The sequence below is a fragment of the Sminthopsis crassicaudata genome, chromosome 3 (genome assembly GCF_048593235.1).
Source record: "Sminthopsis crassicaudata isolate SCR6 chromosome 3, ASM4859323v1, whole genome shotgun sequence".
NCBI lineage: Eukaryota > Metazoa > Chordata > Mammalia > Dasyuromorphia > Dasyuridae > Sminthopsis > Sminthopsis crassicaudata.
In genome coordinates this window covers 36019510-36033292 of record NC_133619.1, presented here as the reverse complement: position 1 = coordinate 36033292, position 13783 = coordinate 36019510, and the positions used below count along the sequence as shown (strand labels likewise).

Sequence of the window (13783 nt, the reverse complement as noted above, 5' to 3'; positions counted from 1 at the left end):
TCCCTACACAACGGCTCACAAAGACATTCAAATAGCCTAAGTGCTGATAGATGTTGAACCAATGACATTTTAGATAGCAGAAATATTGACTTTTTAAAAATGATTGTTAGAATTTTGCACCAGTTACACATCGCTCATGCTTCTGTGATTTGAAAATAATGACAACCTCAGGGCTTCTTTTGGTGTTTCCATATAATTCTGCTTAGAATGATAGCCTCAGAGCTGGAAAGGACCATGGAATGAACCTACTTGGAGCTCCTTACAAAATAAGGAGAATTGAAAAAGTTGAGGGATTTGATAAAGGTTACAAAGTAATAAGTACCAGAATGGAGATTTTTTGAACTCATATTCTTTGACTTTAAATCTATTGCTTTTTTCCACTCAACTACAGAAATATATACTCAACTATAGAAATATCTCACTATAGGAACTTCATATGATTTTATATCTTTATAGGGGAATGTCCTTGGAGGTAACCTGTAGTTTTTCTGAACACAGGTCTCCTGATTCTAAATCCAAAGCTCTTTCCAATGCAACATACTTTCTTTTTCATACTCAGACTTTTACCAGGGAACAAAATGGATTAGTAACTGCCATGTGGCCCTTAGGCATTTTCAGAGGATCATCTTGAATCTTGGGCACTTAGAGAAAGTAATACCCACTAATTTTTTGATGAAAGCAAACTTGTATTATCAGTCCTCAGTATAGTATCTGGCACACAGTAGGCATTTAATAAATGTTTGTTGACTGATTGCTCTGTATAATTCGGAGGTTTTAACTGAATAGACTTTCATGTCCTTTTTAAACCTCTCAACTTCCATATATATAATGGATCACATATATAAAACTATATGTCCATTTCCGCATTGGATCCTGATAATATAAATATATATTATATATATATATATATATATATATATATATATATATATATATATATATATATATATATATATATATATTTAGGATATATATGTATTAGAAATATATATATATTAGAAATATTATTCCCATTCTGCAAAGGATGAAACCAAGGTTCTGAGTGTCATTGACCTGCCCAATATCCTGCAAAGCTAGTGAGTGCCAGAACCTGGAAATTGTCCCAAAGTGAAGGATTCCTTCCATTATAAGATTTCAGCTTGTCACCAGTGTGGTCCTTTGCTGTGCTACCTGTCATTCTTCCTTTAGGTCCCCAAATTGTGAATCGAGTGTCTCTAGGAGATAAAATGGGAATGATGAAGAGAAACACAAACAAACTGTGTCTGCCCAGTGGGGGAGGTGTTCTCCACAGCACCAACATATCTCAACAACGCTCTGTAATGTAATAGAAGCTGGGCAGGGACATCAAAAGCAGGACAGAGTTCAGTGTCTATAGTAGATGGATTATAAATTGACTGGATGGAATAAAAATATCAGCAGACTTTAATGCCTTCTTCTTTATGACAGTCATGTGTGATTACAGGAAGGCTGGGAGATCATCACTCCCCCCATCTCCTAAGCTATCTTGCATCTGTCCAAAAGGAATTTATATGGAGAGGCTGACGCCCAAGATTCATTACTGTACTACTTAATGAAGTCCATGATCAATGATGTCTATTTAATAAAGATAATATATACCCATGGAGCTGGCATAATTTTTTTCACATACTCTTATTTTAATTGTGTCCTGAGTAAATGTTCTCTAATGAATTTTCTCACCACTTTCAGTCTGAGCCTCGTAACTGCATCGTAACTGGGCTATTAACTTCCTGTCCAGGCATGGTGGCTTAGGAGATTAATGTGAAAGCATTCTCTCTTTTTTACAGTCTTCTGTGCACCAGTCTGACCAATTCCCAGCATGCCTAGGTTACAAGGAAGGGCTTTTCCTGACTCCTCCGACTGACCCTTGGTTGATGAGGGCTGTCTATTTTCTCATCAAAGAAATCAGGCCATTTTTCCTGGCCAGATGAATCTCAGAAATGAAAATAGTGTTTCCTCTTTCTCACTATTTTTCTTTTCTCTTTTATTCTAAGGAACAAGTGCTAGCATCTCTCCAAAGACTCTAAGCCTACTCCTTTCTGGTCTTTGGGGAAAAAAGAAGTTATATTAGCCTAGACAAAAGGAAAAGCCGAAAGTTAAAGAGAGCTTTGGAATTTAGGGAAATAAATCTGCTGCCCAATTATTCATGGCAATCTGTGCCTGAGTTCTTCTCAAACATTTGCAGGCTTCTACAGCCTTGATGGAACCCATGGGTTTAAGACAGGTGCTTTTCAGGCTCTGTCCCATAGCTGATGGATTTTCTTATGATCCTGAAACTATCTCCCCATGATGAGTGGCCAGTAGGGGATATAGGAGCCCTTCGATGACATGCTTTGTACACTTTCCAGGGCATTTTGAACACTGCTCTCACTGTTGGTGATCCAAATCAAAATTTCTCATGTTTAGATCAATGACTCTTTTGAAAACCACCATGCACATTTTACCTAGACAGATGCATGGAGATGGATGGCAGTATCCAGATTCTCTTTGCATGTGGGAACAGCAGGTTTGGCTGTAGATGGTGTATGATTTTAGGAATGATGAAAAGTGTCTTTAAGCTCCTCCCCAAATTCTGAATCATAGCAATTCCGAGTTAAAAGGGATCCCCAAATAATCTAGTCCACTTTCTTATTTCACAGATGAGGAAAGTAAGTTACGGCAACTTCTTCCCGGATATATGTTTAGTACTAAGTTGAAAATCTGAGTTGAAAATTTTATACTTTTCAAAGTTGTTGGACATTTTACTATTATATTTTTATTCCTTTCCTTTTCATAAATTTCCCTGCTATTTGAATGCTAACACAGCAGAGAAGGATAACATGAATCCTTATTAATCATTTATACTATGGTGTGAATAAGTTTATCAGTACCTTTTAAAAGTAGATAATCATAAAGTTGGGAAAGGAGGGAGAACCTGAGGACATTGACCACCTGTAGATGTAAATCTGCATGTGGTAGGGAAACCTTAATAAAGGAGAAGAAAGACAATGGAAGGAGAAAAGGGAGGACCCTGAACACAAACTTCACCAATCACAACCTCGGGATTTTGCCAAGGGCTGCGTCTTTCATAGATGATGGGTACAAAGCAGAACACGACCTTAGGAGAGGAAGCCAGCTGGTGGCCATTTCTTACAAAGTGATTCACAAAGACACTGGCAGATTGGGGAGCAAAGCCATATACTTTACTGAATTTTCATTCAACTATATCCCGGCTAGTCCCAATCCAAGTATGGAATATAGGCATGGAAATTGACCCCCAGGATCTGGCAAACTCAGGACCCCCAGTTTCAGGTTGGCTGGGAGCAAAATATATCAGATATGATGCCTGAAGTTTGCAAATATGGTTCCGATAGAGTGCTGGACTTGGGTGCAGATCTACTTTCAACTCAGTCTCAGACTTTATTGTGCAACTTTGTGCACGTCTCTTATCCCTGCTTGCCTCATTTGTAAAATGAGTAGGGAAAAATGGCAAACTACTCCAGTATCTTTGCTAAGAAAACCCCAAATGGGATTATAAAAAGTCACATTTTGCTGGCCCAAAAACTTAATATGCAACAATTGTGAGCCACTGTACCCTTGTATGGATTCTCTCTTTGCTGCAGAGAATCCTATCAAAGCAAATCTTCTTATGTACATACTCTGGGCCCATGTGCCACCTTGGGAATTCTATAGGCAGAAAGTGTGAGGGGAAGAACAAAAGTGGGTGAGCCCCCGCCCCTCCACCACCTGAGACATTGGTGGCAAAGAGCTGCAACCAGGGTAGGGAAATATGGGAGTTGACTCAGACAGTTGAATGTGGAGGGTACTAATTTTAGAGGATGCTGACAGCATTTATAGTCCTTTGGTTGTGTGGAAACGAAAGAGCTTAGCATGGAGTTAGCAAGAAAATGATTTAAACCTGCAATTTATCAGATGGCAAGGGGGGATAAATTTATCACTATTCTTTCTTTTAATTCCCCCCTTTAATTTCCCTTATAACAGCTTTGCCACAGATCTCTCTCCTTACCCCCAATGGGAATATAATTCACACTACTTGCAATAGAGATTTAAAGACAAAAACAATTTAAAAGACAAAACTGGGTCCTCAAGAAGCTTATACACTAAAGGGGGAACATCTTCTCTAAGCTTTAGTTTTCTCATCTATAAAATAAAGATAGTGATAGCATTTACTTTCTTGGATTATTATAGGATTAAATGAGATAACATTTACAAAACACTTTGTAAAACTTTAAAAAGTTATTCTATAAATACTAGTTATTTATCATCATAAAAAAGAATAATTGTCCTAAGGTAGAAAGGGATTTCTTGGAAGGGGATAGGTTCTGTAATTTTTGGTGGGGTTCTGGAAGAAGTTGGATGAACACTTGTGAGATCTGTTATAGTGCGATTCTTTTTGTATAAACACACACACATATAAATGTATGTATGTAATGGATAAATACCTCTTGAGTTTCTTTTTTTATATTAAGTGAGTATAATTAGCCCCATGAAAAAAAAGGAGCAGAAACTAATTATCATCAAAGAACATCTTGGTGCTCTTGTGCCAGGTTTCCCTTCTTCACAGGCCTTTTGCTAGGTTTCTATTAATTGACTATCAGTATCTTATCCCAGTGCCTCATCATAAGATGAAGGATGCCTGTGATTCTCTTGAAAGTGACAAAAGAAAAGCTCAAGCTCTGGAAAGTCTGGTCAAGTGGCAAAATTATACTTTCAGTATAATTCAAATAATTCAACATCTAAATGATATTCCTTTTTTATATTGAAGATAGAAATGTTTTCCCTTGCTTCTTCACAATTGTACTATTTGAGGTTCTGATAATGACAGAGTTCTTTGGACAGACATGAAGCACAGCAAATATATTCAAATGATGAAATGAAGTAGTAGCTCTCAATGGTGAGAGGACTATAAGAGCACCACATGATTTCTGGAGTCAGGTTTTTTGGTATTATCCTGTCTGAGTAGATAGGCAGGTCATTTCCATTTTATAGATTGGGAAGCTGAGGGAGCAATATCTTGGTAGCCAGATTCTGAGTCGTTGAGCCATCTTTTTGTCACATGTGATGTAATATGGATAACCTAGCCTCTTCCTTCTTATTTTGGTACCTAATAGCAATAATAACCTAACAGTTTTACACTGGCCTGGATTAGGCAGGAGCCAGCCTTGCAAGGGGAATCTTCCCTGGAAATCCCCAAAGAAACTTAATAGCTTTATCAGCCTTGGACAAAGAGGAGATTCTTCTCCAAAGAATGAAAAAACAACTGACAGGGTTGGCTAGTGTGTGACAAGGAATCTGCTTCTCTAAGGACCAAGCTGAGAAACAAATAGAATCTATATAGAAGATGAAACAATTCTTTTGGAGAATTAAAATTTTCATTTAAATTGAAAGCTGAGAGGCTGCCTATTTATTTGGAAAATAGCTGAATAAATGGTGGTACTTAACCTGTGATGGTGTGCCATTGTGCCATAAAATATAGATAGCTTCAAAGAGATGTGGAAAGATATATATGAACTGATGCAAAATAAAGCAAACGGAATGAGGGGAACAATTTATATTCAGTCATTATATTATAAAAATTAAAAATTTGGAAGACTTGCATGAAGGATGTAATAAGCAGAACCAGAAGGACAATTATATACTGATGATACAATCATAAAACATAAAACAAAACATAAAATGACCATAAAAACAAACTCTGGAATCCATGAGAGATCTCATTAATGTAATAGCCTTCCATGATGCCAGAGGACGGATGATAAAGTATTCTCATCACCTCTTATAAGGGTTAGAGAGATTAAATGACTTGGCCAGGATCATACAGCTACTGAGTCAGGCAGAGCTTCTGATGAGGGATTTCCTGATTCTAAGTCAAGAAATCTATCACTATGATCCTTAGCTACTTCAATCAATGAACATTTATTTGCAAAGTATCTGAAAATGTAACCATACAAAGTGATAAGTCCTAGGAACACAAGGACAAGAAATATAGATTTGGAACTCATGTGAATGGAGAAAAAATTTTATTGTTCAAATGTTTTTCAGTCATGTCCAACTCTTTTTGACCACATTTGGGGTTTTCTTGACAAAGATCCTAGAATGGCTTTTCCTCCAGCTCATTTCCTCACAAGTGAGAAAACAGGCAGACAAGGTTAAGTGACTTACCTAGGCTCACAGAGCTAGTCGGTGTCTGAGGAAAATTTTGAATTCAGGAATATGAGTCTTCCTGATTCCATGTCTGGTATTCTATCAGCAGTGTTACCTATCTACCACAGTAAAATCTAAGTCATGGGAACTGATTAGATCGCAAAGAAAAAGGGGATAAAAATAAAAGAAGAGGGCAGATGATAGGGTTTGGGGAACATCAAGGTTCCGAGGAGAGTAGATGGATTCAGTGAAGAAGCAGGTGAATAAGACTTCAGATAGAAGGAGAACCAAGAGAGTGTAGTGTCATGAAATTCAAAGAAGGTAAGGGCATCCAAGAAGGATAGAGGGTTCAAAGGTAAAGAGATGTCACCTAGCCAAAAACTGAGAAAAAGTCATTCGAATAAATCATTCAGGAAAAAAAATAATTGGTGACATTGGGGAGAGCAATTTCAGAGATGTTTCATGTCATAAATGGCTAAGAAGGGAGTGGACTGTGAGGAAGTTAAAAAAAACATGAATAGAACACTTTTTAAAGAAGTACATCTGTAGGGGGAGGGGAAGGAGAATTATAGTAGTATAGCTTGAGGGATCAGTTCACCTGGGAACTGACTTGATATTTCCCTTAACCTAATTTTTGTTTTAAATGGGAAAGACTTTAAGAATATTTGTAGAAAGCAGAAAAAGACCCAATGGTTAAAAAGAGATAGAAGATGGGAGAGTGAAGGTCAAGTGTCTACAGAAGACTAATTCAAGGACTAAAGTCAAGATGATGATCTTTTATATCTGAGAGTCTTTTCTTTCATGCAAACATTATAGTTGTTATTGTGGATAGTGTTTAGGTGCTTCCTTTTGCTTATGTAACTGAGCCCTAAAACTTAGCATTTTGTGAATCTTCTAGAAAATGGCTTTTTCTTTTTCTTTTTTTTTTTTTTTAATTTTTCCCAAAGGCATCCCACTCTTCAGTGACAATCAAGTATGGGTATACCCCAATGGGGATCATAATGCCTATCTCCATCTATCTAGTCTTGTGTGACTTTATTTGTGGTTTTCTTAAGCTAATTCACATCAAGTTCTGACCTAGGCTCTGTGATTTTCTCTGCAGATCATTCATTTGCATTCATTTAGAGTTTTCTAAGATGATCTGATCAAGAAGCTGAGCTTTGGTCACATTATTTGTGAAACTATCTATGAAAACATGTTGGTGTTTGTGTGGAGAGAGTGATCATCATTCAAAGATCCCATCATATATCTTGAGATGTAGGAAAGTTGGACTTGTCATTTGAGGTGTTTCAGATTAGACTCGTACCTTTTGTTCCCGGAGAGCGGAAACAAAAACCGTGACTAAAAATTGCAAAGAGGCATATAAATGTCTGACTTTACAACCTCCCCCCTCAGGAACCCCCCCACAATAATAATAAACCTTTCAAGCAATTAGAATTGTCCTAGACATGGCTATTCTCAACAGTGAGGTGATTCAGGCCAGTTCCAATGGTCTTGTGATGGAGAGAGTCATCTACACCCAGGGAGAGGACTGTAGGGACTGAATGAGGATCACAACTTGGTATTTTCATTTTTTTTTTGTTGTTTGACTTTTATTTTCTTTTTTATTTTCCCTTTTTGATCTGATTTTTCTTGTGCAGCATAATAACTGTGGAAATATGTATAGAAGAATTGCACGTGTTTAACATATATTGGATTACTTGCCATCTAAGGGAGGGAGTAGAGAGAAGAAAGGGAGAAAAAATATGGAACACAATGAAACATGAATGTTGAAAACTATATATGCATATTTTTTAAAAATAAAAAAGAATAATTGTCCTAAGATAGAAAGGGATTCCTTGGGAGGTGATAGGTTCTGTAATTTTTGGTGGGTTTCTGGAAGAAGTTGGATGAACACTTGTTAGGTCTGTTATAGTGGGATTCTTTTTGTATAAACATACACACACACACACACACACACACACACACATATATATATATATATATATATAAACACATGCACACACACACATATATATACACACACACTTTTGCATATACATACACACATAAATGAATGTACATGATGGATTAATACCTCTTGAGTTTCTTTTTTTTTAACTTGGACCTTTTGTGATTCTGCCATTCCACGAACTGAGCCAAGATCATCAGCATTTTAGCCCATTCCAGAGGTTCAGAAATGCTGCCCTGCCTAGCTTTCTCCCTATTCTTACTAAATCTTTTCTCCACTTCACATTCTACATTATAACATTAAAATTTTTTCCCATTAAATGTGTGTATTTGGTTGAGAATCAGACCCATTATCTTTCCTTTCACAAGATTTTCTTTCATGAAGGCACACTCGACTCTGACAAATATTTATTTTAAAAATTACATGGAAAAAAGAGCCTGGCATTCATGTAGGAAAGCAAAATACTTTCAATTCAGCCAGTTCACCTCTCTTCTCTGTATTAAGCAGATTCTATTAAGGGTGGAAAAAAAGGTTGATTGTTTAACTAGAAGTGGGCTCATAAGAAATGGGGGTGGGGAATGACTAGAGAGTCTCCATTTTGAAAAACCTCTGAAGGGTCTTAAGGGAAAAGTATTCTAATGAAAAGCATGATAATGAGACTCATTGAAGAGGCTTGGAAATAGCAAGGGAAAAGAGGCAGCCAGTGGCGAGTCTGCAGCCTGGTTAAATCCTGTTGTCTGGGAGCTATTGTACACTTACTTTGTGTCAATCAGATTTTCTCAAGTCACTTTCTAGGTTTCAGATGACCTCTTTAGCATCTGCTGGAGGTTTAAGCTTCCGTTCTCTACCCCAGACTCAAATGTTTTCAGAAAATTCATATTCTTGACCAATGCACTGTACTTTTCCTGGAATGCTAAGGACTAAACTATATTGAAGGATATACACGTTCTCTTGGTCTCTATCCCCTCATCTCTGTAGTTGTGACTTGTTCCAATATAATGTTATCAGATTAGCATTATCAAAGTGGAAATGGTTCCTAAGACACCGGTGGACGTGGAAGTGCACAATCAGAAGCAACAGAACTGTTTCCTTCCACATGTGATAGAAAATCAGATAGTCATCGTGGTAAAGACAATTTTTTTAAAAGGAGGAAATTAAGCAAGGATCCAGATTTTGAATGAAAAAGGTGCACTCAAGAATATGTTATTAGATCTTAGATCAAAGAGAATGAAATTCTATTCTTCAGATGTACTTATGAAAGCACTCTCCACGGAATCTATGATATATGGTAGAATGCTACAGTATATACTGTGCTGGACTTGAGGTTCAGAAGGCTTGGAATTAAATTTTGCTTTGGTTATTTATGAACAGGATGTCCCTTGGTAAGTAAGTCACTTATTCTCAGTTTTCTCATCTGTAAAATGACCTCCCCAGTTCTTTCCACTGCTATACTTATGATTCTATGAGAATCGGATGACACAACACTTTGTAAATCTTCAATAGCTATACACATGCTAGTTATTATTATTATTATTATTATTATTATTATTATTATTATTATTAACCTAAGTCATGTTATAGGATGTTTCCAGGTTCCTAGTAAAAATCAGGCAATAGAAAGGCATAAAAAGTCCTTGTTCCCTGTCCAGTTAGAACTTGCCTCCTAAATAAATTTAACACAACATGAAAGGGAATATTTAAAAATCATGGAAGCACTTTTTTAGTTTCTCCTTTCAAAGGTCAAACACAAATAGAATGAAGCCATCTAAATGAGCCTGCCTATTTTATTTATGGTGCTCTATTTTGCTCTCCTGAAGTCTGAACCTGAGCCTTCATTGTAGAATAGAGGTGACTCCCAAGGAAGAAGTGAAAAGTATGCAATATGGTAGAAAGAGTATTGGCTTTGGAAACTGAGCACTTGGATTTGAATCCCATTTCTCTTTCCTTTTACCTTGGGATCTTAGGTTTGTCACTTCACATGTGAGGTCCTTAGTTTCTTTTCTGTAATTTTAAAGGGCTGGAGTATCATTTGATAAACATTTATCGAGCACCTACCATGTGCCAGGTACTGTGTAAAGCTCTGGAGATACAAGAAAGGCAAGCTAGACCCTGTTCTCAAGATGTTTCCAATCCAATGGATTATGAGCTCTGAATTTCTTTTCAACTGGAATCTTGGGATTGAATGATCTTGATTTGGATCCTGTTTTCCCGCTATATCTCATTCTGATAGATCCTTTACCCTCATGTCTATTAATTGTCACTAATTTCTAACAAGGTATTGCTCCCTTCACTATTCCACTTTTCCATCACTCTTTTCTCCTTACCTTATCCTAAATAGAGAATTGAATAAAGAAATCCCTATGTAACACTGATGTTGGGGATATAACTACTAATTATTCTCTAATTTCTTGGGTCTAATTTGTGACTTCATTAGTTTAGGAAACACCCTAATATATGCTCTTAACTTAATTATAACACCTTGCTGAGGTCACTCAGTCAATATATATCAGAAACAAGACTTGAATCTATGCCTGCTTGATGCTCAGCTGGCTTTCTAGCCACTGAATCATCTTGGCTATATGTAGCTACTATTCTTTATGGATTGTAATTTGACTTTCTACATAAGTCAAGATGTAATAGAAAAAAGCATTTTATTTTGATTCAGAGGACCTCTGTTCAAATCTTGGCTCTGCCACATCACGAGATGATCTTGGACATCACCTTAAAAGATCCAGTTGTTGTGCTTTCTTTCCCAAGTATTTGCAAATGGTGAAATTTGACCTGGAGAACATTGTGGATTTCCAGTTAGTGAAATGCAACCATTTTCTTTTTCTTTTTTTCCAATCTCCAGCCTGTTCTTTTTTTTATTAAGCTTTTTATTTTCAAAGCACATGCATATATGATTTTCAACATTCACCCTTACAAAATCTTGTGTGGTAAATTTTTTCCTCCTCCCTTCCCTCTCCCCCTTCCTCTAAATGGCAACTAATGCAATATATGTTAACCATGTGTAATTCTTCTAAACAGATTTCCACAATGATTATGCTGCACAAGAAAAATCAGATCAAAAAGGGAAAGAAATGAGAAAGAAAACGACATGCAAGCAAACGACAACAAAAAGAGTGAGAATGCTCTGTGGTGCTGATGGCTTTCTCCTATATAAGACCATTGGAACTAGCCAGAATCACCTCGCTGTTGAAAAGAGTCAAATGCATCAGAACTGATCGTTTAATCTTGCTGTTGCCATGTACAATGATCTCCTCCTGGTTCTACTCACTTCACTTAGCGTCAATGAGTATAAATATATCCACTTATACACACACACACACACACACACACACACACACACACACACACACACGTATATGTAAGTCTCTCCAGGTCTTTCTGAAACTAAACTGCTGATCATTTCTTACAGAACAATAATACTCCATAACATTCATATGCCATAACTTACTCAACCATTCCCCAAATGATGAGCATCCACTCAGTTTCCAGTTCCTTTCCACTAGGAAAAGGGCTGCCACAAACATTTTAATGCAACCATTTTCTATCTCAAAGACATTTTGATAATTTACATCACTGCACAAAATTACTTTATATGTTAAAAATAAAAAAAAGAACTCCTCCCCCCAATAAGACAACCTTTAAGGCTTTCTGGAAAACAGAAAATATAGGTGAAGTCTAGTCTGCTGTGAAATGTTCAAGACTGGATTGATAGATACGTTAGGGCCTGGTCTTCAGGGATCACCTTTGCTGGTTGCAGAAAGGTTTCTTGGATTTGCTTAAGAGTCTTGCCTGGAGGAACTAAACCAGGCAGGAAGCTCGGAAGTTGGCTGACTCCTTGTGAGTGTGCTGAAAGAGATGGACCGCGAGTGTTCTGAGTTGAGATGGGCAGCTGTTTCTGATGCGATACCTCATCATGAGGGCATCACATACTGCTCTGGGACTCTGTGCTCTCGGAAACCACCTCTGAGGAGCAGCAAGGGGTCAGCCCAGAGAGGTTCTTTCTCCCCTTGTGTTTATCCCCCCAATGCTCCCAAGCTCTCCAGGCAAGGCTAGATAAGCACAGGCTGGATTACATTATAAACAGTGGGGCACAGATGGCGGCTCCAATTGGTAGCACCTATCTGAATCCCTGAATGAAGCCCAAGAGTATTTATCTGGAGGTACTTAGAGGACAGAGCACAAAGCTAGGATTTAAGCTGAACTGAACCATGAGTCCAAGCCTACAATAAACTGTACAGATACGCTTAACCTTGGCGGATATTTTTAACTGAGCTGAAAGCTGTACAAAAGAATATTTTAAAGGTCTGGTCAACCAGATTGAATCCAGAACCAAACTACTTATTTTCTAAATTCAATGAACTGGAACCAAGCCATCACAATATTTGGAAAATTAATCTGAATGGAACTAATATTTCATTCAATTCGAATCCTCGACTCAAAGAACCTTATTTTTCTTAGTCTAACTTTCACTGGTGTAAGGATAACTGCTAAGAAAACTCCTTCTACTGATGTAGTTTGGACCCTTGGAATCTTAACACGAGAGTGAGCTGTCTGGAGCATTGAGAGGCTGAGGGATTGACCATTATGACCCATCCAGAACGTATCAGAGGTGGACATTGAACTCAACTATTGCTAACTCCAAGATAGGCCCTATCTTCTGGGTCATAAACCTTTATTCCATAGCAGAACGAAAGCATAAGAAAACCTCTTGCAGCACCTGTGCAACCAAGTTGATTTAAGCAACAACTAGATATAAAGCCAAATAAAACAAAACATTCTACTTATTAGGTGATAATATGGCCATCCAGCTCACATGGGATTCTGAGTGGTATAGTGGAGAGGGCACTGGGCTTAGAATAAGGAAGATTCATCTTCCTGAATTCAAACCTGGCTTCAGATATTTATCTCAGTGATCCTGGGGAATTCATTTAACTGGGGTTGCCTCAGTTTCCTCATCTAAAGCTCAAAGAGATACAGAAAGATATGGAAAACCGCTCCAGCATCTTTGCCAAGAAAATCCCAAATGGGGTTGGACATGGTTGAAATTTCTTGAACAATGCAAATATCTCACAAAGCTAGGGAGCTGGGGCAGGAGTTACATTTAGGTATTGTTGACTCTTTGCCTATAAATGGATAGGTTTAGGAACTGGACTTGGGAATTCATTGCCATTGTGATCTTTCAGGTGAGGAAAATCCTTCTACCAATGCAGCTCAGTGCCTCTGCAACTTAAGAGTCTTAGATTCCTAGCTCAGTTGGAGGTTACCTAGACAACAGGTTCAGAAGAGGGATTTGGATCTGGCCTTCTTTTCATACTCTACGAATGAATGAATAGGAATGCATTTATTAAGGGTTTATTATAGCACTGTGCTAAAGCACGGAGGAAGTAGAAAAAGTAGAAAAAAGCAAGACAGTCCTTGTTCTCAAGTTGTTCACATTCATTTCAGGAATCTCCACCGATTGGAGGATTCCAGGGCTCAGAGAACAACCATTCAAGTATTTTGGAGCCTCTGTATTTCTCTCTGTATACTATGTTATCTTAGACTTCTTGGAAGTCAGAACACAGAAGGAATCTGCAGAGCCTTGAAGATTTGGCCACAGGGCTTACAAATGTGATCCTTCACAACTATCCGTGCTATCAGTGATCCCTATGAAGATTACCC

General features: G+C 37.6%; 1 protein-coding gene across 3 annotated transcripts in view; it reads right to left on the bottom strand.

Annotated features, from left to right (window-relative positions):
- KCNMB2 (potassium calcium-activated channel subfamily M regulatory beta subunit 2) overlaps nt 1-13783 on the bottom strand; it is a 289661-nt gene that overhangs the window by 174451 nt on the left and 101427 nt on the right. The gene's annotated exons all lie outside the window — the stretch shown is intronic.